The following is a 22,190-nucleotide window of genomic DNA, read 5'->3' on the forward strand; positions in this document are numbered from 1 at the left end:
CTCTTCTGATAGCTATGAAATTATAAATTTTTTTTGAAAGAATTTGAACCCATTTTTGAGTACATTGCAACTTCCTGTATTGAGGACTGGTGAAGTTTCTAAATAAATCATCTAGTTTGTCTAGTTTCCCATGAAAAACACTATATGTTTTTCTAAATGGGGTCTGAGGCAAACTTTTGCAAGTAGTATCTTTCAGTCTTGAACACGTTTATAAGGGACTTGCAAGGATGTTAAGTAGAATGTAGGACTGAAGAAAATTGGGAGCAATATGGATCATACATATAAACTGTTAATATAGCAAATATTTTTAAGAAGCACACATTTTCATGGTTATAAAATATACATGTTAATTTTAGAAATACTAAGTTAACCTATATATAGAAATATCTAGGACAAAAATAGAAAGCACAAAATAGAAATCACTTGAAATCTTCCAATCCAATGAACCACTTTCTTTCATCTTCATTCGTATACTTCCAATCTGTTTTCCAGCACTCTAAAAAGAACAACAATGACCATCAACAGTTTTCCTGTTGTCTAAAAAATTCAATTTGCCATGTATATAATGACAATTTTATATTATTATCACACTACAAATTTCAACCAAATACAAAAAGTTCATTAGAAATGTTGACTCTAAATGTTACATTTTGGCTTTAGTTTTCTGTTCTGATCAATGTTACTTTGATTTTCTTGACCTAAAATAATTGGATCACTGTCTTCATGGCCAAGTTTCTCTCATGAAGTTGAAATGTATTTTGCACGTAATCATAAATAAATTCCATTCAATAACACTGATTAATAGTTGTGATATAGAAAAATACTATTAGAATAAAGAATAGTCAATGATTAGTGCTACACAGAGGATAGATACTGCTTTTGTATAGTCTAACAGATAGCACTGGTACTCACCCGTCTAAGAATGCACAGGACATTAGAATATTCTCTGTTTTAATGCATGCTAGAGTCATTGTTTAAATAAGTTCTCATTTTTCCTTCTTCTACCTCAAAATACATGTCAACCTAATACAAAAATGTTCATTTATGAGTTAACCTACATTTTTTTATTCTTGCAACCTCACTATTTGCTCTTTTATCTCACCCCTACCAGACAGCAGCCAAAATGTTTAGATTCTATTTATTTTACACTTCTTCCAAATTATCACTAGATTTTTGCTTTAAAATTACATTCATAGACAGCTCACAGTGGGTGCATAAAATGTTTAATTCATTTGTCATTAGACCATGTGACACCTTGTTCCTTTAACTTTGCAGCCCTTGCAGCAGGCTAGCAAAAGTCCCTCTTTTCTGTGTGGGTTAGTTAAGATGTATCTGGCTGTTTTGCACTATCTTTAGTATTCAGGGAGCACAGAGATGAAGATAAAAGGCGAAATGTCTATCTTTGAGTCCTCTGCAATACCGAATAAGTTATCAACCCACTAACATGCATGTCTGAATAGACTCCTTTGGCAACAGTGAGATGTTATCTTCCATGACATGCGAATTCCTCCCTCATGTCAAGCCATGAAAGTACTAAAGAATGAACGCACAAGTAAAATGAACATGGCAACACCACTGGGACTGTGAGAGCATCATATTTCTACCCCACCCCCCGCTCTTTTAAAAAAAAAGTCTCCAGTTGAATTCTTGATATACATATAAATTAGTTAGTCTGAAGAACTGCTTGAAAACCCATCTCTTTAATCTTGTAGAGTAGGCAGAGGGCGGGATAGACTCTATTTAATGCTCAGGCACCTTGCTTTTTCCCCTCAACCTTGCCATCCTCCTTCACACCGAGCCCACAAAGATGTAATTAAGAAACATGCAGCCTGGATGCTGGTCAGCTGTGCTGGCCAAGTAAGTGTTAACTTGGCTGTGTCTTGACTCAGAGTAGACTAACCCATAGCAAACACAGTCAGATTGATTAATTCATAACAATGATCATAAGAAATGAGAGCTAACAGTGTGGATATAAAAGCCACCATCTGCTAAATGCTATACAAGCACATTACATCTCTACGTCCTGGGTTGCTTCCAAGAATCCTAAAAGGCTGCATTTATTTCCATTTTACAGGTGAGAAAACTGAGGCATAGAGAGCCTACATAACAGTAAAGTGGTGGGCTGGTATTCAAACCAAATACTGTGGCTATCAGTCCATATCTCTAACTCTCTTCTCTGCTGCTTGTTCTCAGTCACGGCATCTGTTTTCTATTGTTGTTTTGTTTTGTTTTTTGTTTTTTGAGATGAAGTTTCACTCTTGTTGCTGGAGCACAATGATGCAATCTTGGCTCACTGCAACCTCTACCTCCTAGATTCAAGTGATTGTCCTGCTTCAGCCTCCCAAGTAATTAAGAAGTAGCTGAGATTACAGGCGCCAGCCACCACACCCTGCTAATTTTTGTATATTTAGTAGTAGAGGCAGGGTTTCACCATGTTGACCAGGCTGGTCTTGAACTCCTGACCTCAGGTGATCCATCTGACTCGGTCTCCCAAAGTGCTGGGATTACAGGCATGAGCCACTGCAGCCAGCTTCATGTGTTTTTAAAATATACACTCTCCCCTTTCCTCATCATAATCCAGTAAGGTTGCCTTCGTTATACCTGTACTCTGATGTGTGTACATGACGTACCAAGAATCAAAGAACAAGCAATGCTATATGAATTATCTAACTGCATATTTTAATTAGTAGGGTAGAAATCAAGTCATCCCTAAATCTAGCTAACAACAATGTGATTTAAACAATTTTTAACCTATAAATAATATTAAAACTTTCAAGACTACAAATGAAATGGTGTGTCTTCATTTTATTTCTTAAACCTGGATTGAGGTCTTACTGGACTTATACATGATATGACAAGGTTTACAGCACAAGAATGTGAAAATGACAAAGAAGTGAATGTTGAAGTCCTGGCAATAAACTGCTTAAATTATTTTAATTTAATAATACGTTACTTTGAGTCTGTATGTCCCAGGATACTTAAACCCAAATTCTAGGAGCAAGGACTACAACAATTAAAAATTAAGTTTGATTTCAAGGAGCATTATAATTATGTAATTAAAAATACTGATAAATTAGTAGAAATACTTACATTCAAATAAATCAACTGATCAATCTATCTATATCCAGAGAAGAAAGATAGGAAAAGTGGAATTTATACAAAAAGAGTAGTAATGGCTAATAAAGGGCCTGTAGTGACATTTAATTAATCATAATTTTATTCAAGAAGCAATTATTCAAAACTTTCATTATATATAAGGTACTGTGCTAGCTGACGTAATTAGTACAAAATCCAACTTCAAACATGTTGTCTCTTGAAGAGTTTCCACTCTAGATATAAAAGAGAGAAAAACTGTAAGAAGTGTTTAGAAGAAAGGAATGCCAAAAACAGGCACTCACCCATTCTGCATAAAAGTGAGAAAGCACAAAATACTGCCACAATTTAATAAAGAAGGTGATTTCAGTTTAGGAAGTATTATTGGATGAAGAAAGCTGAGCTGAATCTTGAGGAAAATTATGGGCTCTAAATGGAATGCCAACGCCAGAGAAAGGCCATGAATGAAAGTATGAAACTACAAAGCGATTTGGATCAGCTGGCAATAAAGCATGGAATGGTGGAATCATCCAATGAAAGTACCAACAAATATAACAACAACTAGGATAATGGGCTCCAGATTGTCGTGAGAGGGTATAAATGGCAAAGAAGGACATTTATTGGCATCCAGGAAGTGACAGGGAGTCAATATGGATTCTGGAGTAGCCAATGCCCGTGATACATTGCAAGAGGTTGTTGGAGACATGGAGGAGGTTTTGTAAAGAAATTTTCTTAGAAGAAAAGGAACTGTTATTAAAACTTATAGGGCCGTGACTCCAAGCCTAAGGCAGAGTTTCAAGGATTTTTCAGGCCCACCTCATCCTGAGCAAAGCCTGCAAGACTTTCTCTATCCTTTATAAAATGTCAGATGTCTGTGGAGATGGCACTAGAGAAGGAAGAAACTTAGAAAAGAAACACCGCAATTTATTGCCAGTTTCAGAGTTTAAGTAACTCTACTATGATTTGCTAGATGTGGAAAATAAGGTTCTAAAAAGTTAAAGTGAATCAGGTCATCAAGCTAGAAAATAATGCAGATGACACTCAAATGCAGGTATGTCTTAACCCATTTCTCAACCTCATACTCTCAAGATGTCTTCTCATACTCCACCTGAGAAGACAAGATTTCTAGTTCTCTCTCTTTTCCTTTTCTTTCTAAATATTTTCTTAAAGTGCTTTTCCATTTGAAAATTATGTGTCAGGGCTCATAAATTGGTAAATGATAAAATGAATTCCCATCCTCCCCATTTCCCCATGCCCTCTCTCCCTTTCTGTATTTGCCTTGGCATGAGAACTTCTAGTTCCACTAAATGAGTCATTTGGGACAAGAAAATTAATTTATTTGAGCAGATGTATATAAACGTTGCTCAGAATAGAATCACAAAACAGCCCAGTATTTACATAAGGTCCCTATAATTGATGACCTTTTATAGTTTTGTGTGAAGAATCCAAGGAGCTGACTAAGAAGCTACATGGGAAATATCAACATGATTAGAAATACAGGCTCATCTCTTGAATTCCAATTCTTTGGTGCAACATGCAGTGAACCTAGAGACGAAAAATAGCCACAGAATTTCTCTGCGGAACAATATATTCTTCATCCTAAGTGAGCTGAAATCTAGTGAATATCGTAGTCTGAGAGTGTCACAATTGTGGTATTAATCGTTGTTAATTACATATATTTAATTTCACTTTTTTGCTAATAGTAGAAAATATCTAAGTTTTAAACCAAACTGAATTCTTGAGTTCGCCTTCAGTGGCACCATTCTATTTATATTAAAACTAATCATCTCTACTGTGTGACATTTTCAAACTTGTGACTGTAGATTTTTTGCACTAAAGGAAGAATACTGTTTCCAAAAGCTCACAACTAAGCATAACTCTTATTTTATGGATCAAAGGCTTTCCCTCAAGATTAAGACCTTTCATTTTGCAAGATTGCAGATTCTGTACTTCTCTCCCAAAATGAGAAAGAAAAGCCATGATTTGGATTTAGAATCCTTCCAGGCAGTGGGTGGAGTTTTCCAGGGGAAAAAGAAGCATGCTAGGTAAAAAACACCACAAATTTCTCCAAACACCAATGAGTACCCCCTATTGAATAGCAAAATACTTGAAAAGGCAAATAAAATTACTTGTAAAGGAAGTACTTCGAACAGGAATTAATAATCTGAAACTTGAATGTGCACATCATTATAAATGGTCCTTTATTTTGAAGAATTAAAAGTTGGCTTTGGGAGGCCGAGGTGGGCAGATCATGAGGTCAGGAGTTCGAGACCAGCCTGCCCAACATAGTGAAACCCTGTCTGTACTAAAAATACAAAAATTAGCTGGATGTGGTGGCCGGCACCTGTAATCCCAGTTATTTGAGAGGCTGAGGCAATAGAATCACTTTAATCCGGGAGGCAGAAGTTACAGTGAGCCGAGCATCACTGCACTCCAGCCTGGGTGACAGAGACTCCGTCTCAGAAAAATAAAGTAAAATAAACTTAAAAATAAAGAAAAAAGTTAGAGAAAGAGCAAATTCTATGTAGGAACCCCCAAACAGGTAAGTTTCAACAGAAAAAGATGGAAGCTTGGCATGTTTTTATCAGTTCATTCCTGGCAAGAATTTTATGAAAATTCAGAGGAATAAATTTGTTTACTGCCAATAGAGATGTTATCACAGAGCTCTGTGACTAATAAGTGTGAACCTGTTTAAAGGTGCACAAATGAATCCTTGAAAACAATAATGATGATATTTGTCTAATAAATAAAAACAGATACTTATTCCTACATTTGTAAATTCTTCAAAAGGATATTGAGTACCTCTTGGGCAAAGCTAAGGCCTCCCTCCATGAGATATTAAAATGTTCTGGCCCTCAAGAAGCTCACTGTTTAATGGGCAAGATAAGTGATTCCCAAATTAACAGAGCATGTCTGTGCTGTGCCAGATCATAAGGCACTGTGAGAACACAGAAGAGAAACTCAATCTACTCCAGATAGCCTCGTTCAAGCTCAGAGACTAATCCTATGGGGTATGAAGTGTCCACCTTTGCTCTCACAGAAGCATGAGCTTTATTAACTATTAGTGGAAAAGTAGTGAAAAGGAAATATTATCAGACTTTCTACACTAAGAAAAATTACAGAATGAAATGAAAGTAGTATGCAATTCTAGGTAGCCATTAAGGATCTCCATTTTTAAAAGTTATTTTCATCACTTACTAATAAAAAGTTACATACGTTAATTATAAATTATCAGAAAATGACATAAAAATAAAAATAAAACCCCCTTCCAATCCAGCCACTGCCTCATTCAACTTCTAATAGTGTGTATTTTCTCTGGGTATGTTTTTCTAAAAGAATCCTAATACTTAACTCTGTATTCTAAGCCTGTACTGTTCAATGTTCTTAGAAAGCATTTTATATTTCCTATGCAAACCCCAAGAATTTTTCTACATTCCACTGGGAAGACACATGTGATTTCTTGAGTCTGTGTGTGGGATGCTAGTGCTTCCAGAATGAACGATGTGCTAAGTAATCCTGGAGACAACCTAGTTGATAAATCAGAACATATTTGTTTTTTTGCCATACTATTATGCACTATCTTATCAATGCATACTTTATCTCTCCAAATAGACGGTAGTGTCTGTGTGGGCTGGATCTTCTCTTAGAGTATTTGCATGTTATATGACACTAGTACAGTGCTAGACATATAGTCAGTGTCAAAAAATGCTTGCTAGATTGATCTGACAGGTCTCAGACTTGGGCAAGAATTTAATCACACACCCTTGGCCTCACAAGCTCAGAGCTTGGCACTCAGTTTAACTGGCCTTAGATGAATAGGGATTTGAGGCAGAGCCACCTGGACCTTCACCCATGAAATCCTGGGACTTGCATGTTGTAAACCTTTAGACTCGTTTAGTGTTAGAACCATAAATTACCTAATTCTTCTTAACACCAATTACCATTATTTGATCCCTGAAACACTTGCATTAGTTGACCTCGAACTTCAGTGAGCTCATATCTGAACCTGAGTTATTATCTCTCCTTTTTTATTTTTTCAATTTTCCAAAGAGAAAGTACCCTGAGGGTGGCCTGCCTCTGAGGTGACAGTATGATGTAATGACATTCAGGTCACTGTGTCATGAGCCATTGTCCAGAAAGTGATAACCCCCATGTCCACCAATCCATCCTTGAATGCTGAGGTTGGATTCAATCTGGCAAATGGAAAGTGGCTAGCCAAGCTCAGATATTTGCCCCAAACAAACTGCATAGAACTATTTTAAGCAACCTGAGCAGCAGGAAAAAAATCACAAAGCAGCAGAGAGAACTCAATGTGATGCTGTCCTGCAGAATCATTTCCTGTGGCAGTTAGGATTTGTTTGGTATCTTCTTCAGTTTGCTGCTTCAAAAAAAATAACAGCTCCTTTTTTCCCCTCTTCCCCTCCTCCCTCCCTCAGGGCCTCAGCTTGTGTCTGTGCATAAGTCCCGGGGTCTTGGGTGTCAAATGTCAGGCCTTGTACTGAGCTGTCAAAGAGAAGAATGGGCTGAGATGATTGATGACTGGGAGGCCTGAAACCCAAACCTCCACTGCAAATGCTTCTTTTACAAAAAAGCTGGGGCTACCCACAGCGCCTATATTCAAGGTCACTTCGCATACCATTACACCCACCACTGTAGGCTCCCGACAAGCCAGGCCATTCACACAGGGGCCGACTTCTCAGCCTGGCTTGCTCCCTGTCTCTCCACCCCTCCTCTGCTCCCCTTGCAAACCCATGCCCAAGTGTTGGAATACTTAAATCCCAATCAAATCAAAAAGATGAACATAAAGATAAGTATTTTTTCATCTTGTTTTGTTTTGTCTTGTTTTTCTTGAGGCTACATTTGCTCTGAGAAGGCATGGGCTGGAGCTTTCTGGAGCACAAGTCAGATGACAAGATTATTAATGGGAGCAGGGCAATGTCATATCTGATTTCATGCATATTCATGAAGGGAGCCACACAGCTGGGACCATGCGCTGTGGAGAGGGAAAATAAAGAGTGCTCTGCTCCCCACCCCCAGCATGAAGAATGTCATTGTTGAGAGGAGGAGCCTGATTGGAAATGTTTAAGTAATTGTAGCCTTTATTTTGAAAAATGGGGATAGAATTTGCAGAAACAACAACAAAACAAGGTTTGACTGCTCTGGCCAAACTAAGTAAGTCAATATTAAGTTCTATAGCACCTTATACCTAAGGTCACCTACCTAGAGGCTTTCTGGATTGAAGTCTGCAGAGAGACAACTTTTGCACATGGTGTCAACAAAAGAAGTAAATGCTTACAGGCAAAAAAGAGAGAGAGAGAGAGAAAGAAAAAGAATGAATCAGTTTCTAATGGCAGTTAAAACATGGACTGTTCTCCCAATGCAAGATAAAGTATGATTAGTTATGTATTAAACAATGTAAAATCCTAAGAGGGATAAAACTTAGTTGGTTACTAAGACCAGGATCCAATATCTTCTCAGTCCCAACAAAATAATTGCCAGGAAATTCCTTGCAATCTTAATTCTGTAGCCCAGACAAGCAACAAAGCAGCTGTCTGTACCTTAGAACCACTTTGGAAATTCTACGTAGTATTACAGAACCTACCAATCAAAGCAAAGAGACAGATCAGGGAAAAGAGTCAATCACCAACACGTGTTGTGCAATTAACTAGAAAGAAAATAAGGTTCTCAAGAGGCACCACTAAGAGAAGAACTGTTGGGAAGAATCTTTTTGGCCATCCATATGGGTCCAAGCAACCACAGGGAAGAGGGACCAGTGAGAAGAGGCCAAACAGCTGTCCGCAAACAAGAAAAGTGGGTATTTCTAACATTCCCGTCTTTCTTATTTATGTATTCATACATGAGTGCATAGGTTCATTTTACTCTGCACATGATTTCATTCTAGAACTATTCTGGGACTGTTTTCTTGGAATTATGTAAATGAATATTATTTCAGATATTTTCAGTAAATATTAGTTATCAGCATAATGGAACTCATGCTGCATATTCATTATATTTATTATGGAGATAAAATACGAGATATGTTTCTACCCACTTAGTATCTTCCATTTAATAATAAAATAGGTGATGGTAACCAGATTTGATAAGTCACTCCCTTCCTTACATCCAGTTTCCAAGTCTCAGTTATCTCCATTTGGGAAATACTGAGTAAGATGAAGGTATGTGAAGCAAGTGGCAATTATTCATTTGTAGCTTTGTAGAACTCCTTAACTAGCTCTAGTTCATATGAGAACATTGGCAGAACATATACAATATGATTTTCTGGCCTTGGAAGTGACTTCTTCTCCCCTCCTTTTCTTTCTTGAGCCATGTATCAAGTGCCTGAATCTGTCTCAAACAATAAAGTGAATTGCGGGGACCCAAATTTCAATCAACACAAGTTCAAAATTTGCAGTTTTATATAGGTAATAATTTTGTTCCTTTTAATTTCATCGAAAATATAGGTAGTATAGTTAAATGGTTTATATGAAATCCTTATTAATAAATATCAAATGTTTTAAATAGAATGCAAATAATAAATTGTTTTATGAATACTAATGATACATTAGGTTTAACAAAATATATATTAAATTATATTTATTTTTTGATTATAATGGAGAAATCATGGGGGAAATATGTTCTGCAATTTCCCTTTTGTATCCACTTTCTCTATTATTATTTTTTAAATGAAAGAAAAGCACTGAAGATGTCTGCGGAATCTCACTACACATTGCTGAAGAGTTTTGGGATAAGTAAAAAGAAGAAAAGAGAGATTCAAGGAAGTTCTAGGAAGCCAAACATTCTGTCTGTTGGCTCTGTACTGAGGGTGCCGCTCTTGTGGAGGGGTCTCTGGGAAGGGTCCCTACACAGGGAGGTCTTGGAGGCAGTGCTAAGCTTGGGGTCATGGCTGTGGAGGGAGGACTAAGGAACCAGCCTGTGAATGAGGCTGAGGCAAAGTGGGTTTCAACTTAGAGAAGCCTCTGAGGCAAGGCAGCTAGAAGCCAGGTAAGAACAGAGCATAAACAAGACAAATGCAGGGGCCAGCAGGGCCAGGCAGGAGGTCTGAATTGTGGCAGGAAGTGCTGAGGCGCCTCATACAGAGCAAGCTAGACAGCAACGGTGACGGTCAAGTTTGCATTACCAAGGGTGAGGCTGGAAGGTGAAGGCAGCCCATGGCCTCAGCCAGGGTGCCACTGAGCTGCAGTTCTTATATGGACTGCATATTAAAAACACCTGGGGAACTCTTTATTTTTTTAAATAGTTTTTAGACACTGGATCTCACTCTGTTGCCTGGGCTGGAGTGCAGTGGTACAGTCATCGCTTACTGTAACCTCAACCTCCTGGGTTCAAGCATTCATTCCGTCTCAGCCTCCATAGGCGCGTGCCACCATGACTGGTTTATTTTTTTATTTTTATTTTTTGTCGGAACAGGAGTCTCACTGCATTGCCCAGGCTGGTCTCAAACTCCTGGTCTCAAACAATTTTTTTGCCTCCGCCTCGCAAAATGTTAGGATTACATGTGTGAGTCCCACACTGGGCCCATTCTTCTTTAAGTATTTGGAAGGACACTTCTGTAAAGCTATCTTAGTTCTAGGCTTTTCTATTTACAAAGATTTTTGATTATTAACTCAATTTCTTTTTTTAAAAGTTGTATTATAGTAAGATGATTTATTTCATCTTGAGTCGGTTTTAGTAATTCATTTCCTTCTAAGAATTTTCCATTTTATGTGTATTCTAATTTGTTGGCATAAAGTTGTCCTTAATATTCCATAGCAATCCTTTAAATTTTTTTCTAAAATAATTTTAATACATTATTACTTTCACTGTTTTCTTAGTCTAGCTAAGTTTTTCAATTGTGTTGATCTTTTCAAGCAACTATTCATTTCAAATTTTCTCTATTTTTCATGCTTTCTATTAACTTTTATATCTTTGCAATTTTATTTTTCCAATTCGTTTTGGGTTAATTTGATCTTTCTAGTATTTTAACTTGGACACCTAAAATATTGATTTCAAACTTTTCCGTTTTTCTAATATAGGTGTTTTACAACTATAAATATTCCTGTAAATATTGTTTTAGCTGTACTGAATAAATTTCGATGTTTTCTTTTTCTTTATTTAAAAAGTTTATATTTCCTGTGTGTTTTTCATTTCCTCTTGGATTATTTAAGTGTGTTATTTAATCTCCAAATATCTGTGAATTTCCCAAATATTTTTCTGTTGTTAATTTTTAATTTAGTTTTTTGTGATCAAAGAGCATATTTTGTATCATTTTGATTCTTTTAAGTTTAGGAGGATTATTTTATGGCCTTGTTTAGAGTGTATCCCTGAGAATGTTTCATGTGATCTTGAAAAGAAAGTATATTGTGCTATTATTGGATGGATTATGGTATAGATGGCAGTGAGGTCAAAGCGGTTGATAACAGGTTCAAGTTTTTTTTTTTTTTTTTTTTTTTTTTTTTTTTTTTTTTTTTTTTTTTTTTTTCTGAGACGGAGTTTCGCTCTTGTTACCCAGGCTGGAGTGCAATGGCGCGATCTCGGCTCACCGCAACCTCCGCCTCCTGGGTTCAGGCAATTCTCCTGCCTCAGCCTCCTGAGTAGCTGGGATTATAGGCACGCGCCACCATGCCCAGCTAATTTTTTGTATTTTTAGTAGAGACGGGGTTTCACCATGTTGACCAGGTTGGTCTCGATCTCTCGACCTTGTGATCCACCCGCCTCGGCCTCCCAAAGTGCTGGGATTACAGGCTTGAGCCACCGCGCCCGGCCCAAGTTTTTATATTATTTGAAGTTTTCTCTCTATTTTTGAGAGCAGGTTATTAAAATTTTATTGTCTAATTGCCTATTCTTTCTTTTACTTTTCTAAAATTCATTTATTCTGGAGCTACGTTGTTAGCTGCATATATATTTATATTTACCCTATCTTCCAGATGTATTGACCTTTGCCAGTATTTCCTGTCTTAAAAACTATGTTGTCTGATATTTATATAGCCACTGTAGCTCTCTCTTGGCTACTGTTTTGATGGTATGTCTTTTTCTACACTCTTACTACTACTTGTTTGTATCTTTGAGTCTAAAGGGTTTCTTTACAGAGAGCTTATAGTTGAATCATGCTTTTTTATCCAGTCTGACAATCACTGCCTTTTCATTGTAGGGAGAATTAATCCATTTATATGTAACTTAATTATTGATATCATAGGATTTACATCTGCCATATTGCTAGTTGGTTTTAATATGTCTCACGTCTTTTTTGTTACCCTGTTTCTTCTTACCTATTATCTTTTGTATTTATAGACATATATAATATAAATAGTACTTCTAAATATAACAATATACAAAATAGAATATATAATATTAGCTATGTAATTGTATTAATTATATATTTGTGCATTATAATATATTAACATATATTAATGTAATCTATAATATATATTTAATATATCAAATATATATATCTAAAATATAAAATGGTAGGAAAGGAAATATCTAGCTATAGTTAATATATTAGGATATAATCTATATATAATTAATATAATATTGATATGTATCTACATAGTATATATCTAATACATGTACATATACATATACAAACAGGTACATATATGTACATATGTACAAACACAAGCTACATTGCCATTTGGATTAAATATGTCTTATGTCTTTTTGTATTTACATATACACATATAATACACACACACACACACACACACACACACACACACACACATTTTAATTCCCCTGTTGATTCTCAGACATACTTTTAGTTATTTTCTATGGCTCACACAATCATTATTATAAAGCCTTGTGGATTTACTACCTCAGTCTGTTTTTTGTTGCTATAACAGAATACCAAAGAGTAAGCACTTTATAAAGAAAGAAATGAATTTCTCACACTTTTGGAAGTTGATAGGTCTCAAATCAAGGTGATTACATCTTGAAAGGGCCTTCTTGCTATGTTATCCCATGGCAATAGGCAAGAGGGTGAGAGAGGGCAAGAAAGAGTGAGAATCAAACTCAGTTTCATAACAAACTCATTCTCTAATAAGAACCCACTCCCCAAGTAATGATATTAATCCATTCATGACAGCAGAGCACTCATACGTCCCACCTCTCAACTCTGTTGCATTTGAGATTAAGTTTCCAACACATGAACTTTGGGGCACACATTCAAACCATAGCAAATAGTAACACATTTCTTATAAAATGTAGAAGTCTTGTTCCATTATAACTTCATTCTCCCTCCTTTATTTTTTGGTCATATGTATTGTATCAATATGTTTTATCAGTCTGACAGTACTGAGTGATAATTATTGCTTTAAGCAATCTCATTCCTTTTAGAGAAGTGGAGAGAAAATAACAAAACTTATACAGTCTTATATCTGCACACAGATGTTTACCATTTCAGGTCCTTTTTATTTCTTCTTGTGGATTTGAATTAATGTCTAATGTTATTATTTCCAGCCTAAAAGAATTCCTATGGTGTGTCTTATTAAGTGGGTCTTTGTTTATCTGGCTTCTTTTAGCTTACTAAGGTGGATATTCTTTTTCAATATAAGCTGTGTGTTTATCGTTATACATTGTTTCAAATGCACCCCACAAACTTTGATATGCTGTACTTTCGTTGAATGTATTTTTTAGTTTTCTTTTTAATTTCATCTTTGTTATTTATTTACAAGTGTGTTTAATTTCTAGATATGGGTTTTCCTAGGTATTTTTTATTAGATTTCCAGTTTAATCCTTTTGTGATCAAGAGAATAATATATTTGCATGATTTGGTTCTTTTAAATATATTAATAATTGTTTTATATCCCATCATATGGTCTATGTTAGCTTACTATCATGTGCTCTTAAAAAGAATGTGTGTTGTACAGTTGTTGAATGATGATCCAAAACATCAGTTAGATCATCGTACTTAATAGTGTTGCCCAGATCTTCTATTTTCTTATTAATTTTATCTGATTTCTGTCAATTCATGAGAAATCACAATTGTTAAAATCTCCTACTCTGATTCTGGAATTTTCTATGGCACTCTTTGTCTTTTTTTTTTTTAATTTGAGGCTATCTACTTAAGTACGTGTACACTGATAATTTTATATTTTTCTCATAAATTGTCATTTTGTCATATTAAAATATATTTTTTCCTCAGGTATTACCTTTTCTCTTTGTCTTTATTGTATATGATATTAAAACAGCCATTCCAGTCTTGTAGTGCTTACTGTTTTCAGACTTATTTTTTCTACCCGTTTACTTTCAATATATCAACTTTACACACACACACACACACACACACACACACACACACACTATATATATATATATATATATATATATATATATATATGCGCACACAAATGTATTTCTTATAGGCAACATGAAGTAGGCTCTTGCTTTTTAATCCACTGTGGCAAGATTTTCTGCCTTTTTAAAAAACTGAAATGTTTGAACCATTAACAATCTAATCTTTAATATGGTTGGATTTAGAGACACCATTTTATTATTATTTTATGTAGGTTTTTTTTCTTTCTTTTCTGTCTTTTAAAAATTTGAGGATTTTTAAATTTTTTTATTTTAATGTATTGATTGGTTATCAGTTTACATCTCTTTGAATTATTTTAAGTGGTTACTTTACAGATTTTAATATACATATTTAACATATTACAATTAATATTGCACCACTTTATGTAAAATGTAAACCTTTATAACCATATCCCTTTTTTTTCCACAAGGATCTTCATTTTATAGTTGTCATATGCATTACATCGACATACCTCAAAATCCCAATCAGACAATATTGTAATTTGGTTTTAGTAGTCATACATACTTTATGCTTAAAGAGACAAAGGCAATCATTTATCTTTACACTATTTACCGCTTCTGTTGCTTTTCTTTTTTAATCCTAAATATCCATGTTCTTCTCTGTAGGTTTTCCCTTCAGTATGAAGGAATTCCTTTAGCATGTCTTATAAAGCAGGTCTTTCAGGTATACATTTTCTTACTTTGCTTTTATCTGAAAATTTCTTTATTTCACCTTTATTTCTGAAGAATACTTCTACAACAAATAGAATTGAGTTGACAATTCTTTCTTCAGTATTTCAATGATATGTAAAGAAAAAAGGATATTTAAAGAGAACTCTACCATCATTCAAATCATTCTTCCCCTACATGTAATGTGATTTCTCTTTACTTGCTCTTAAAACTTTTTCTTTATATTTGGTTTTGACCCAATTGTAATATATTTAAGCATGATTTTCTCTGAATTTATTCAAGTTGGAATTTGCCAATCTTTAATCTATAAATATGTCTTTCACAGAATGTGGTAAGTTTTTAAATGTTACTGCTTCTAACATTTTTTTCTGCCCCAATCCCCCTTCCCTCTTCTTCTGAACTACAGTTAAACATACAGTGGGCCTCTGATACTGTTCAATATGATCCCAAGGCTCTGTCCATTTGTTAAAAATCTTTTCCCTCTGTTAGGGCAGTTCCTATTGATATATCTTCAAGTTTGTTTACCTTTTCTTCTGTTCTCACCATTTTGTTATTGAGCCCACTTTATAATTTTTGATTACTTACATTTTTTAGGTTTAAGTTCACATTAATGAATGAAACATTGTGTAATTTCTATTTCTCTGTTGATATTTCTATTTTTGTCAATCATTTCATGTGTGTAATTTACATACATAATTACAAAACCCTTATTAAAGTATTTGTCTAATACCTCCAGCATTTAGATCATCTCAGGATTGGCATACTGTTTTAGCCTTTGCAATTTTATTGCTTTTGTTGTTGCTGCTGCTTGTTTCATTTTTGTATTGGAAATTTTGGGTTGTGCCCTAAACATCAAGAACGACATGCCCAGGGTACAATCCTGTGAAAATCCTCCAGAGAATGTTAATGTTTTATTTTTACCAAGTGCTCCACTTAGTTAGGTTTAGATTGTAAGTGAAATGGTTCAATTAGGTGAATCCTCCAAATCTTTGCTATACTATTTAAGTTTGTCTCATGTACGAACACCTCAGAGATTAGTCAGACTTTTGTGCAGGTCTTTCAATTTCGTTCTCCAGTCCTTTATCACTTTAATTTGTATTTATTTCACATGCATACTTCTCGGGGACTGGGCCGAAAGACTTTCCTGCGCATTCAAATCTCTTTTCAGTTGTCTAAGCTTTAGCTAAACTAGTATGTGTCTGTACTACATGTGTAACTCAAGGCTTAGGCTAAGACTTATATGTGTATACTCACAGAATGAGATGATCCTCTTTTCTCCCTTTCAGCATCCTCCCTCAATGATCTGTGACCTTCAGTGATCCCTTTCTCTGGTTCCTGTGAACGGAAAGATGGTGTCTCTCTCAGATTTTAGCTGAAGGCTTCCCTGCTGCCATGCTGCTCATGACTAGGCATAAGAGAGGTAATGCATGGCAGAAAGAGAAAAAAAAATTCCAGGAAACTTAGCTCTATGTAGTTGCTTCTCCAAATTTTGGCTCCACTGTGCCTGTTTTTGTTTACTTTTCAAAGTCTTCAGGTAGTTGTTTCTGAATTTTGTCCAGAGACTTTAGTTGCAATTAATTACTGGAAAGAATGGGCTAGAGTGGGCTACATCATCATGCTGGTGTAGGAGAATCTTTGACCCCCTTTCTCCCTCCACACCACCACATAGAAGGTTTCAAATAAGAGAAATTAGTTGCTTGCTATGTGGGAAATGATATGATGACAGAGTTGTTGTTGTTGAATTATTTAGTCTAAATTATCACCGAAGGTGACCTGAATTAAGGGAGTGTTACTAGAATAGAAAACAAAAGTAGATTATGAGTGAGAATTGACAGAACGATAGGAATGATGGGATGTGATAGGTGGCAGAGAGGAGGAGTCACTAATGAAGGCCTGGTTTTGTTTAGTTTCCCATATATTTGGCAGTGTCCTTCATTAGAATAGTGAGAAGATGAGAGAGAATTTGGGAGATGGGAAATTTGGGAAATAAGATTTTCAATCTGTACATGTTAAGTTTGCAGTTTCCATGGGAAATTATGGTAGAGATGTTTAATGAGCAGTTTATAGAATCACTAGCATGAAACGGTTGCTCACACTTACAATGAAAATTTTAAATCCACCTTCATGATCCAGTCACTTCCCACCAGGGCCCTCCTCCAACATTGGGTACTACAATTCTGCATGAGATTTGGATGGGGGCACAGACCCTATCGGTCAGAGAAACCCTGAAGCTAACACCAAAAGTGGCCTCTTACTTCATGGATGTTCTGAATCAGTGGGAGATTAGCAAAGGACTTCAAGAAGGCTATCTTGTTTCACTGTACTTCCTTCTAAGTGTCAAAGGAGAAATACATAGGAGAAATCTGGAGGGTTAGATCTGGGAAAAACACAGCATAGTGGTTAAAGGTGCAGACTCGGGAACTGGCCTCACTGAATTCAAATTCTAGCTTCCACACAAAATACTTTTTGTGTTTTGTGGCCTTTGACAAGTTAATTTACATCTCTATGACATATTTTCAGCACTAGTATACAAAAGAAATAATTATACCTAATGATATAATTGGCAAATGTGGTGAAGATCATAGAATTTTAAATAGCAAAGTACTTATTTCAGTGCCTGATTTTTGCTAAGTGTTATCTGATTAATAATGCTGGTTTTGCTGTCAGTAACAGTATTAGAAGTAGAATTATTAGGTAACCATTATGTTGAACCATATGAAATGAAAACTTTTTGGGTAAAAATGAGATAAAATATAGGCAATTTCTGGCCGGGCGCGGTGGCTCAAGCCTGTAATCCCAGCACTTTGGGAGGCCAAGGCAAGTGGATCATGAGGTCGAGAGATCGAGACCATCCTGGTCAACATGGTGAAAGCCCGTCTCTACTAAAAATACAAAACACTAGCTGGGCATGGTGGCACATGCCTGTAATCCCAGCTACTCAGGAGGCTGAGGCAGGAGAATTGCCTGAGCCCAGGAGGCAGAGGTTGCGGTGAGCCGAGATCGCGCCATTGCACTCCAGCCTGGGTAACAAGAGCAAAACTCCGTCTCAAAAAAATATATATATATATCTATACATATATATATATATATATATATATGTATATATATATATATATAGGCAGTTTCTTGTGATCAGCTTCATTCATGTACATATTCTTGGTGTTAACCACTGAGAAGAGAAATTCGGAAACTTCAGGTTACTTCAGCTTACTACTACTACTACTTCAGATACCCTCTGGAGTAGGGTATCTGTCATGGTCTGGCTCCATGTCCCCACCTAAATCTCATCTCAAATTGTAATCCCCACGTGTTGGAGGTGGGACCAAGTGGGAGGTGACTGGATCATAGGGCCAGTTTCCCCATGCTTTTCTGATGATAGTGAGTGAGTTCTCATGATATCTGATGATTTAAAAGTTGGTGGCAGGTCCCCACCCCCGCCTGCCACTATGTAAGATGTGCTTTGCTTCCCCTTGACCTTCTGCCATGATTGCAAGTTTCCTGAGGCCTCTCCAGCCATGCAGAACTGTGAGTCAATTACACCTATTTTCTTTATAAATTACCCAGTCTCAGGTAGTTCTTTATAGCAGTGTGAATACAGACTAATACATACAATCTCTAATAATACAAATTCAGTGACTACAGAACATGAAAGTCATGGTCAGGTTCCTGGGATACAAACAGAGATAGAGATTTGTATACAGATAGAAGTCTTGTATCAGGTGATAAAAAGTCTGTAAACTTTGTGAGGTTCCAAGGGAAGAAAAGAGCTTTGCAGCAGACTCAGGCTGTGATGTGAGCAGCCCTGTCACTGCCATGTGATCTGGCAGATAAATGATATTAGATACATCCGTGGTTGGAAAAGATGTCAAAGGGACAGGAAGAAAAGATATCTCTGCCCTTTTAGCACTATCATCATGAGATAAAATAGAGAAGAACAAGTTCAGTAACCATCTGGGTGCCTCTTCTATACTTGTGCCTAATTCATGGTAAATGAGCAAGTGCAGCCACCATAGCCTGGGAAGTGCATGGTGACTATGGGCATGTGATCCTCCAGAAATGAGATTCTTGGTCACCCTAACACCCCACTGCACTAGAAGCTACCTAGACCTGCAAAGGGGCCAGCTTAAGATGAGGGAGATCTAGAATGGCCAGTAGGAAAAGGGCATGATGAGTAAGTAGTGGTATAGCCTCATGACCGGCAATCATGGTGGGGACTGCAGTGTGTCCTATCAACCTCTTCTTATGTTTCCTCAGGAAAAGAAGCCACCAGAATTTGGAAGACTCTGAGCCCCAAACTTACATGAAGCAACTGGATTTAAGTACAGCAAGGGGTGGACTAAAATGGATGCTGTGAGATGCCCACCACATCCCCCAGCACTGAGGCTCCCATACTTCCCTCGCCAATTTAAGTACTGGTGACTCACAGCTGGAGTTAAGAGCCTCTCTCCTCCTGGTGAGTTTCCTATATGAAAGTGTGTCACCTCACCCAAGTTCATGTGTCCTTCCTTGAGTAACCCACATGAAACAGCTGATCTATGTAAAAAGCCTAGTTCCTTACTCCCGTAGGGGACAATGCAATGGGACCATTCTAGCCCAGCTCAGACATAGGTTATGAATACACCACAGTCTGATTTCTCCTTCTATCCAATTCAGTTTTCCTCCATCCAAGAAAAATATAGATCCTGAAAGCACACCCCAGAAAACTCCCAAACCGCAACGTCTGACTCAGAGCCACCTCGGGAACCTGACATGTGACATACTATTTAGCTCTGAATAAGCACTCATTTCTTCTTAGCTATCATTTTTTAATTGATCAAGCTGGAGACTACTTGCTCTGAATACTAACCAATGCCATTCCTAGATAAAACATCAGGCAGGTCTTTAGATCTTCTAATTCTCTTTAGTAACATAAACCATCTTATCAACCATAAGTTAAATGGCCATCGGGTCCTCTTACATCCCTAGGTGGCCTTCTTGGGTGGTGTTTTTTGTTAGTTTTTGTTTTTGTTTGGTTTGTGGTTTGTGTTTTTCAGAAAATTTCAGAAAACTTCTCCCAAAGGGCCTACACTTCGTGTTTGAGGAAACCCACACTCTCATAGTATTCTAGAAAAGTCACAGAATATCCTTGGCTTTTGCTTTCAGACATCTCCAGGTGGTGGTGAGACATCATCAAATCCTAAGAAACAATACACTTGAAGGTTTTTCACTCACTGCATCAAAGGTAAGAAAAATGTTTCTCTCCACTGCCTAAAGGTATGTTCCTTCTTTGCCTCGTCAGCTTCTTCTCTTACAGGCTGGAGATCCATTATGAAAGATGCTGGGAGGATGAGTTTTATCACATCCTGATGTGGTAGCTCAGCTCTCCCCCTTAGGCTGGTAGAGTTCTCAGAACATTATATTTTTGTCAACAACTGAGGCTCTGGCCCAAAAGGGGATTTTAAAAATCCCTCATTAACATCCCATTATAATTATTATTAACAGTAATTACATGTAAGGGCAAATGCCACTCTTGTTATTTACTTGAAAATTAATTATGTACAAAATTGTTAGCAAATAATTTCCCCATATAGTTTTTTTGTACTGGATGCATAATACAATGTAGATTGAAAGTGAATTATTTCTCATAACATAAAGAGTAGATAAAAATCTGTAGATTGAAAGTGAATTATTTCTTACAACATAAAGAATAGATAAAAATCTGCTTTCACTGACTGATTGGCAGTTTTGGAATTTGCAGTCTCTGTCTTTGTCTCTGTCTCTCTGTCTTTTTCATACACATGTACACACACAAACACACAACTAGTTCATTTGTTTCATAAACATTTTAATTTGCTTCTAAATTATGAGCTACAGGATGTTACTGGCAGACACATTTCCACAAACAAAATGTTACTGATGCAGATAGATTATTATATTATCAATAAATCAAAGGAAAATTAAAATAGAATAAATGGAGTATTTTTGCTATATTTTTTGGACCCTTGGATTTTGAATCACTACCTGCATTTCACTCTAGTTCATGCAAACTATGATGGAATGAATACAGCTTAAACAATCGATTGAAGCTCATTGAACAATTATATTTTCACACTTCTTATTAACTTATATATTTACATTACTGTTTTAGTCTTTCTTTAATCAATAATACTTTCTCTCATCAATAATTTATAGACATAAAGGAAATAAGTCTAAGAATAAAAATAATTTGCCTGCACACTATAACCACTGGAGACATGGATATGTGATTGACAGTCCATAAGAAGCATTATCTGAGATCCACAAACTCCAGAAATATTTGACTTTCACATCTCTGCTGTAGGTTCTTAAAACATTCCATTTTTAAATAGGTAATATTTTGATACTGTAGTTATTGATTTAAAGAAGACATTAAAAGACCCTACTACCGTTTTAAAGGCGAGAAGTGTTTGGAGACTTTGATGGACGCCTGGGACAAGGTGGTGAGATAAAGGGGAACCGTTGAAGGAATTTCCACCAGAATGAGGCATTATCAGACTTGCCACAATGTGGTTAATGGATGAGAGACTAGGGTAGGGAGACATGGTGGCCTGGAAGATGGAAGAAGAATTAAAAGTTCATCGTAACAGTCTAAAAAAGAGATGGTAATGACCTGAACTAGAATTGTAACAGGATTTAGAGAACTGGATAGACTCTGAACAAAATGCGGAAGGAACACCTTTACCTTTGGAAATTCCTTGCTTGTGGAGGGTAGGGGTGAACAAGAGGACAAAGATGATGTGAAAGTCTGTTTTGGGTCACAAATTAGATATGGTGTCACTCGCTGAGATAAGGATGACAGTAAGAAAAATAGAAATAGGTTTTTGTAGGGAAAGTAAACTTCAGCTTGCAGTATTTTCAGTTTGGGGAATTTGTGGTTAATTTAAGAAGCTGTTTCACTTGAGGTCATTTCCAGAGAATTCTGGAGAGAATTGATGATCTTGGTTAGTACAGACAGATTATAATATTATCAATAAATCAAAAGATAATTAAAACAGAATAAATGGAGTATTTTTCACTATATTTTTTGTAACCTTGGGTTTTGAATCACTACCTACATTCTAGTTTATGCAAACTATAATGAAATGAATACAGCTTGAACA

The 22,190-nt window shown here is 36.2% G+C and overlaps 1 long non-coding RNA gene across 3 annotated transcripts in view; it reads left to right on the forward strand.

Moving 5' to 3' along the window:
* LOC141584666 (uncharacterized) overlaps positions 1–22,190 on the forward strand; it is a 397,655-nt gene that overhangs the window by 364,946 nt on the left and 10,519 nt on the right. For all 3 annotated transcript variants that reach the window (XR_012517850.1, XR_012517851.1, XR_012517852.1), the window contains 3 exons: positions 16,359–16,492; positions 19,327–19,525; positions 20,215–20,293. This is a non-coding gene — a long non-coding RNA (uncharacterized LOC141584666). The remainder of the gene's footprint in view (positions 1–16,358; positions 16,493–19,326; positions 19,526–20,214; positions 20,294–22,190) is intronic.

Source organism: Saimiri boliviensis, chromosome 5 (genome assembly GCF_048565385.1).
Source record: "Saimiri boliviensis isolate mSaiBol1 chromosome 5, mSaiBol1.pri, whole genome shotgun sequence".
Classification (NCBI taxonomy): Eukaryota; Metazoa; Chordata; class Mammalia; order Primates; family Cebidae; genus Saimiri; species Saimiri boliviensis.